The following is a 9,112-nucleotide window of genomic DNA, read 5'->3' as shown; positions in this document are numbered from 1 at the left end:
TGAAAGACCAAGGAAAGAGATTAGAGGATAGTTTCTCTATGATACAAAAAATGAGTAACAAGGTGGTGGCCTTAGAAAGGCAGCAAGCTCAAGGTGGCAAGCCTCCCCAATTGCAATATCAAGCTCCAAATGGTGGTAGGCCTCCTAATCAGTGGAATAGCTCTTTTGATCAGGGTAGGCAAAATAGACATGCTTCTGCTTCAAGCTCAAATCAGAATAGAGCTATAGTCCCTCAAAATAACTTGGCCCAAGATCAAGATTTATATCCTTCCTGCAACTATTCTTATGCCTATTGCATGTGCCAGAAGGAAAAATCTTATTTGGCCCTAATAGACCAAGAACCTGTAGCAAAGAAATCATCCAAGGAGGATCATCCAATGAGGCCTCATTTACTCAAGGACATGATGATTGCTCTTTCATGAATCATCAGATTGGGGAGCATTGTAATGTAAACTAGGATTCCATTGCTCATAACACAAGAAGTAAGAAGAGAGCTATGGAACATGCTGCCCCTCCTTCTCCTAGGCAAGCCTCAACTTCAAGTGTTGCACCTCATGCACATGCAGCAAATAAACAAACAAGTACTTCACAGCAGCAAAAGCAAGATTCTAGAAAGAAAGATGCAAGTGATCCTTATGTTGCCCCATCTCAATCTCTTATAAATGCAGCTCCCAAAGTTTCTACCAAAATTCCTAATACACCATTCAATGTGGTAGAGCAAATGAGGACAAATGTGAACATTTCTATGTGGGATGCTGTTGCTACCATACCAATGCAGAAGAGGATGCTGTAACAAGAATTAGAGAAGATTGAACCCAAGGATCAGCCATCTATCATGGAGAATGCCACAAGTCTAGTACAACCAGCAGGGGTTGTGGAGACAAATAAAAAGGTTAGACCTCCTCCATTATATGTTTCTTTGATTATGGGGGGCAAATTAGTCCACAATTGCATGATAGATTCAGGGGCTAGTAGCTCAGTAATGCCTAGGTGTGTTGCTGATGCTTTAGGAATGAAATATGAGCCCATTGTTAGGGATGTGTTACAATTAGATGGTACTACTACTGTAGGTATCCTTAGGAATGTGGAGATGGCTCTACATGCATGCCTTGGTTGCACTATGATTCAAGACATATCTGTTGCTGAAGTCAAGCCCTATTTTGCTATCTATCTTTCAAGAGACTTCACTGCTCAAATTGGTGGATTCATATCTGCTGATTGGTTATATATGTCTTTTAAGACCATATATGGAGCGAATGCCTCAATTAGAGCAGAACCTCAAGCCCTTCATCACACTAAATCCGACACCCCCAATCCCATCAACATGAATTGCCCTATTCTAGAGATGGATGAAAATGACATAGTAAATGAGCCTGCCACTTCCATAACAGAGATTCTTGATTTCTTCTTGGATGAATGGGAAAATGCATATCAGTTTGAACCTATGTTAGAAACTCTTGAGACAGGCCTTAGCACATATTGCATAATAGAGAAAGATGCTCAAGTTCTTGATCTAATTGGGACTAATGAGGATATAAGTGGAACATGGAGTATGTAATTTGATGCCTCAAGGAATAGAAATGGATCAGGGGCTGGTATTATGTTGATCTCTCCTGTACAAATAAGATACTACTTCTCCTTTAGACTCCAATTTAGTTGCACCAATAATGTGGCTGAGTATGAATCCTTGATTCAAGGTCTCCTACTTGCCCAAAAGAGAGGAATTCAAGCCTTGAAAGTATATGGAGATAGTGAGTTGGTAGTTAACCAAGTGAGAAACCGAAATATCACCAAAAATGGCCTGCTCAAGTCTTACAAACACAGATTCTGGGATTTTCTTGAGGGCTTCAATGCATTTAATATTCAGAGCATTCCTAGGAAAGAAAATAGACATGTTGATAGACTTGCAGAAGTGGGTGCAACTTATGATGTACTAGGGAATCTTGAGGAGAGGAAGAAGCAAAAAATAAAGGTGGTAGTGAGGCCTGCCATCCTTGACAATAGTACTCATTGACAGGTGTTTGATTCTAATAAGCAAATTGTGAGTTTCTTGCAGAATGAGGCAAAATTCTCAGATAGTAACCAGTCAAGACTGCAAGATTAGTATGGTGATCAGATCATTCACCTCAGTTCTAACAAGTTGCCCAAGGGTCTCATTACCTTGGAGAGTGTCTTTAATCCTGATGATCAAACAAGAGGCAAAGGAATGAATCTAGCTGCAGAAAAGGATGATTATGCCCCAATTACAATTGTTGATGGAAAATCTTTGAATATGGGGAAGGTATGTTCTGAAATTGAGCAAGAAAACTTCATTCATCTATATCAAGAATTTAATGATGTATTTACTTGGACATATGATGACTTAAAAGGGTTTGACCCTAGTTTGTTTCAGCACACCATATATTTAGATGATAAGGCCAAACCAGTAAGGCAAAAATAGAGGCTAGTGAATCCTAAGATTGAACCTCTAATGAGAAAGGAGCTATCCAAGCTGATTGAGGCTAATATAATTTTTCCCATCAAGCACTCATCATGGGTAGCCAACCTTGTCCCTGTAAGGAAGAAGAATGGAGAAATAAAACTGTGTGTGGACTTTAGGGATCTTAATCAAGCTTCCCTTAAAGATCACCAACCTCTCCCTTCCATGGAGCAAATTCTATCCAAGGTCAGTAGTTCAAGGAGATTCTCTTTTCTTGATGGATTCTCTGGTTATAACCAGGTGTTGGTTAAAGAATCTGACAGACATAAGACAACATTTACTACTAAGTGGGACACCTATGCTTATTGCAAGATGCCATTTGGGCTAACAAATGCAGGTGCCACATTTCAGAAGGCAATGGAGATGGCCTTCAAAAAATTAATTGACAAGTTTGTCTTAGTATACCTTGATGATATAACTATATATTCAAGAAATGTAGAAGATCATTTTGATCATCTAAGACAGGTATTTCTAAGATGTAGAGAGTTTGGGGTTTCCCTTAACCCAGCCAAGTGTGTCTTTGCTACAAGCCAAGGAAAATTATTGGGACACATTGTATCTGAGGATGGGCTGACCATTGATCCAGAAAGAACAAAGGCAATACTTGCCCTTCCTCTTCCTAAACACAAGAAGGGGCTGCAAAGTTTCCTTGGTAGAATAAATTTTGTAAGAAGGTTTATTCCTAATCTTGCTACCATGGTGAAACCTCTTATAGCTATACTTAAGAAAGGTATAGTCTTCTCATGGACCAAGGAAGGGAAGGAGAGTTTTGAAGAGATCAAGACAACCATAGCCTTAGCCCCTACTCTCATGAACCCAAACTTTGAGAAAGATTTCATCCTCTACACTCTAGGTGGTGAGTCAAGTATCTCTGCTATCTTGACTCAAACGAATGACAAGGATGAGGAGCAGCCCATAGCCTTCTTTAGTGAAGGGCTCAAGAAATATGAAGATAAGTACAGCTTTGTTGAGAAGCAGGCCCTTGCGGTCATCAGAGCCTTGAAGAAATTCAAGCACCTCTTATCCCACAATAAGATCCATTTGTTGGTGCCCCATGCCAGTGTAAAGGACTTCCTGTTAAGCAAAGATATTAGTGAAAAGAGAGTCGTATGGATCACTAAGGTAATGGAATATGATGTTGATATTCAGGTCACCAAGCTGGTAAGAGGGAAAGGGTTGTGCAAAGAAATGTTATCAAGTCAGGATTCTGATGAAGAGGCTGCTATGGTATTAACAGAACAACAGGAGGAAGAAAATGTTAATGGTCCAAGGAGTTGGATAAATGATATGAAGAGCTTCTTATCAGGGGATGGATACCCTCAGGGATTGGATAGAGCTAAAAGAAGTCAATATAGATTTTAGTCCATTCCCTATGTTGTAATTGATGGTATCCTATTCAGGAGGGATTTTAATGGGACCTTGTTGAGATGCATTGAAGAGGATCAAGCTGAGAGGATGATTAAGGAACTTCATGATGGCCCTGATGGTGGCCATTTCTCTGCAAGAAAAATTGCCATGAAGATCATGAGGGCTGGTTATTATTGGCCATCTCTGTTCCATGATTGTTATGGATATTTGAGGAAATGTGAGAAGTGTGCTTTCTTCTCAGGAAAACAGAGGCTTGCAGCTCTCCCCCTTTGTCCTATTTAGGAGGATCAGCCCTTAACCCAATGGGGGTTGGATTTTATAAGCCCCATTAATCCTCCATCTAGTGTAGGTAATAAATGGATTTTGGCTGCTATGGATTATTTCAATAGATGGACAGAGCCAGTTGCCTTGAAGGATGCCACAGAACCATCAGTTGTTGAATTCCTCGATGGAATTGTATCTAGGTTTGGTGCTCCTTCTACTATCATTTCAGACAATGCTATGTCTTTTGTTGGAACCCAAATTTGTGCATGGGCAATGAATCACAATATCTACCTAAGCACATCATCAAATTACTATCCCTAGGCTAATGGTTTGGTTGAGTCTTCCAACAAGAATCTGATCAGAATCATGAAGAGGACAATAGAAGACAATCAGAGGGTCTGGCATAAGAAATTAAGAATTGCTCTGTGGGCTGATAGGATAACACCCAAGAGAGCTGTTGGGAATTCACCTTTTGTGCTGGTATATGGTAGAGAAGCCAGACTCCCAATTTCATTGGAGCTCCCATCTTTGGTGTTGGCTAATCAACTAGAATTGATTGAAGATAATGCCATGTTAGTAAGAATGGTAGAGCTGATTGAACTAGAAGAAAAGAGAAATAAGGCTATGCAAACCCTAGAGATACATTAGCAGCAGATGAAGAGGAATTTTGATAAGAAAACTAGGGTTAGAACCTTCAGAGAAGAAGATTTAGTCCTAAAGTGGGATGTAGATAGGGCAAAACTAGGAAGACATTCCAAATTTGATGCACTATGGAGTGGCCCCTATCTAATTTCCTGTTGCAAACAAGCTAATGCATTCCAGCTAAGCCAGTCCAATGGAGAGATTTTGCCCATTCCAGTCAATGGGATCTATCTGAAGCCCTGTCTCTAAAAATTTGAGAATCCATGTGCATAAGTAGTTTAGTTTCTTTTTTGTTGTTTCCTTCTTTTCAAGAAGTGCATGGGCACAGCCACCTCCCTGTGAGGTAGCAGATTTTTAGGTGTCTCAGGTTGCAGAGGAAGTTTTGTTTTTTTGTTTCTAGTTGCAGTTGCAGAGCTAGGGTTTTCAATGTTTTGATCTCCTCACAGAGGGGTTAGGGTTTCACAGTATGCACAGACCCATTTTTTGACTCCATAGCCCAATGGATACATGAGGCCACTGGTCATACACATAGTAGGCTTGTGTCCCCTATGAGTTGCCAGAAATGTTATCATTTGTTCACCTACCAAGATTCAAATTTCAAACATTCGGCCTGTCCAACGGCTAATTCCCAAAGTTAATATTATTTTAATGCCTAAGCCTTATAACATATTTTTTGCGGCCTGCAAGTTCTCCTTCATCAGATCTGAGAAGATCTACGGTTGCCGCTATCTCGCCATCGGAAGCTGCACAAGAATTATGTTTGTGACATAGTGCTCAGAGGACACGTGTTCGGTGGGTCCAGCTTGTCAGGTAGAAATGTTTCGGCGGGTTGAAAAAGTTCTACGACACCGTGGGTGCTATGTCGCTATTATGTGTTGGCCAAAAAATCTTCATAGCGACATACCACCTGACAAAAATGTCTTATGGCAGGTAGGTTGCATCACCGGGAATTGTTCATGGTGAGCAGTCAGTTTCGTAGGCTCAGAAGTCAAAAATATTGGTGGGGCACCATGTTGCCATCGAAAAACTCATGAGTTTTCCTTTAGGAGCATAATGCCTAAAGGACATGTGTCCTCATGGGTCCAGGGATGTTAGCAAAGATCTATCAGACAATTGGTACATGGCTAGTTCCTATTCATTGATGCACTGAGGGGAACGATCTATCTTGCTCACTGTTAGATTGATTCAGATCAACGACAAGCGCCATCTCACTATGCTGAAGCTGTGCAATCTTTACCATGGCGACATAGCACCTTAGTGACACGTGTCAGGTGGGGCCATGTTATCTCATAAACCTTAGGGGTGATTCCAGGTGTGCTGATAGCGGGGGGGCAAAGTGAAAAATATGATGAGTCTTCACAATCGTCAGATTAAGTTGTATTGACGGATGGCGACATCTCACTATGGTGAAGTTGTGTGATCTTTACCATAGTGACATAACACCCATTTGCCACATGGATCGATAGGACTAGGTCTCACCAAAGTATAGGTGTCATTCGAGTGTGGTGCAGTTGTTGAGGTGGTGCTAGATATGATGGGCTCGGGCTAAGGATAGCATAGTGATACACCGAGTCTTCATGATCGTCCGATTCTAAGGCAGATCAACAGTTGGCGCTATCTCGCCATCGAAAGCTACATGGTGGATAACATGGTGACATAGCACCTTTTTGACATGTGTCTCGTTGGCTCAACAAGGGTTGGTGGTTAACGGCTGGCAGTTAGTGTGATCACTACAGTTAACAATAACAGTTTGAAGGGTGGCGCGGTTAGTTCAATAAAAAGAGGTCAACCGCAGAGGACTTCCTAAGTGGCAAAACGAAAAGAAGTGATTGGTCTGCGTGGCCCAATTGGCTTATGAAACTAGGTTGACTCTCTGACCCCTGCTGATTCATGAACCAAGAAACAAAGGTAATCAAATTTGTTGTGCGATCTGATCTTCATGATCAATCCTGACCTACCCGGAATGAATGTGAAGTGAGGAGGAACACTCCACCATCTCAATCGATCCATCTACCCAGTCAGAACATCAATGGTGCCATTTTCAGTCCTCTTAGGACACCTATTGCAACAAAGATCAAATTTCCTTTAGATTCCCATGATTGTCCTCCACAAGACTTAATGGCAGGGAGCTGCAGGGTCACTTCAGCCCGAAAAGATCTCAGTTATGTCTGAACTATAAAGGAAAATTTTGTAGTTTTTGTGGAGAAACCTTCACTCTATTTTTTCCTCTGTTTTGCCTCTACAACTCTAGTCTGAATTCCCCTGTTCCTCTGAACTGTCTGGTTCTCTACTTATCTCCTTCAGCCATTGGTATTAAAGTGCAAGAATTTTTTTCCTGTGCCATTGTTTTATGGAAATCTGTAATCTACATGACTGTATCTCTGCTATCCTGTGAATGATATATAAGTGAACTTCTTCCTTGTGTCATTCATCTTGATTTTTTGATCTGTGTGTGGTTATTTGATTAAAGCAAGTCTAGATGTGTATATCCTTAGTTTCATTCTGGTTCAGTAGCGCATGTATGGGCAGAGAATTGGTCCAAACACTCTATTTTGGTGCATCACCTCCTTAGATTAGAACTAGGTAGATTTGCTTTTGTGCTCTCTTTCTCCCTTTTCCTCTCTAAGAGTAGTTAGGTGCACCTTGATAGTAAGAGGAAGCCAACCTTCTCTAGAGACTCAACCTCGCAGTTCAAGTCCCACAGCTTGGAGGTTGTTTCCATGTTTCACTAGGTTGTCCTCGTGCATAGGCTTTAGACAAGGGTGCAAACCTAAGTGACAATAGTATTATACATACATGTGTATACATACATATATGAGATTATATATATCTAGGTAAATTTATATCTATCAAATTTTAAAATATTTAAATTTGTAGTGCATGTTCTCTTGTGATACATGGAACATATTTGAAACAAGATAAAATAGTCTGACATGAAATACACCCTTTTGATTATCAACCTGACAACAAGGTTTTACAATACAGCTACCTAGTTCTTGCTACTAGGCTTTGTTTACATCTAGACAAATTTAAGCATGTACATCACAAGTGGAGACTAGATAGTGAAGATCATGAGAAGATATTACATGTTATAAGTGTACATCATGGTTGAACTGACCTTTGAGATTTATTTTGTAATAATTTGAATTAATTTAAAGTTTTTTGCCTTGATATATCAAATTTTGGGACCTTTAAATTTATACATTATAATAATATTAATTATCATGGATAAAGGTTATTAATAATATTATATTTTGTAAAAGTTTTTAAAAATAGTGTATTGGCTTACCTACTAGCATATTTTTATCCACAGAAAACAAATATGTAGCTTTAGTCCTAGTAATGGATAATTGGAATTTATAAATGTGTGATTTTAATAATATTAATTACCATCCTAAACTAAATATTACTTTATCATTAGTTTATTGAAAAACTATATATAAATGTTAGTTTATTGTAGGGTCATAACTCTTAGTTTATTAGTTTAGTGTTTTTTAAATGTATACATTTTAATAATATTAATTACCATGGATGAATTTAATAATAACAACTTGATCTAAATAGGCAATACAAGTTAGTTGGAACATACACAATCATTAGTTAGATATGCATCAAAGATAATTTAATATGTTAGAATTCTTAAATATCAACTTCTTTTTATACTATTGAATTTTATTTTGAATTAAATGTGTTTTTAATTGTACGATCATACTTTTAGTTATCATTAGTTTATTAAAAAACTATATAAATTAATAATATTAATTACCATGGATGAATTTAATAAAAACAACTTGATTTAAATAGGTAATACAAGTTAGTTGGAACTTACACAATCATTAGATAGATATGTATCAAAGATAATTTAATATGTTATCTAAGTTTTTTTATCAACTTCTTTTCGAGCTATTGAATTTCATCTTGAATTAAATGTGTTTTAAGTTATACAATCATACTCATAATTATCATTAGTTTATTAAAAAATATATAAATTAATAATATTAATTACCATGGATGAATTTAATAATAACAAATTGATCTAAATAGGCAATACAAGTTAGCTGGAAATTACACAATCATTAGATATATTTGTATCAAAGATAATTTAATATGTTATCTAAATTCTTTTATCAACTTCTTTTCAAACTATTGAATTTCATCTCATGATATGTGTTTTTAATTGTATGATCATACACTTAGTTATCAATATTTTATTAAAAACCTGTATATTAATGTTAATTTATTGTAGGGTCATACTCTTAGTTTATTAGTTTATTAATGTGTTTTTAAATACTATATTTTGTAAAAGTTTTTTAAAATAATGTATTGGCTTACCTAGTTAGCATATTTTTATCCACATAA

The sequence above is a fragment of the Cupressus sempervirens genome, chromosome 11, assembly GCF_028749045.1.
Source record: "Cupressus sempervirens isolate cs-2001-9-10 chromosome 11, ASM2874904v1, whole genome shotgun sequence".
Taxonomy (NCBI): domain Eukaryota; kingdom Viridiplantae; phylum Streptophyta; class Pinopsida; order Cupressales; family Cupressaceae; genus Cupressus; species Cupressus sempervirens.
This window is presented reverse-complemented; position numbering follows the sequence as displayed.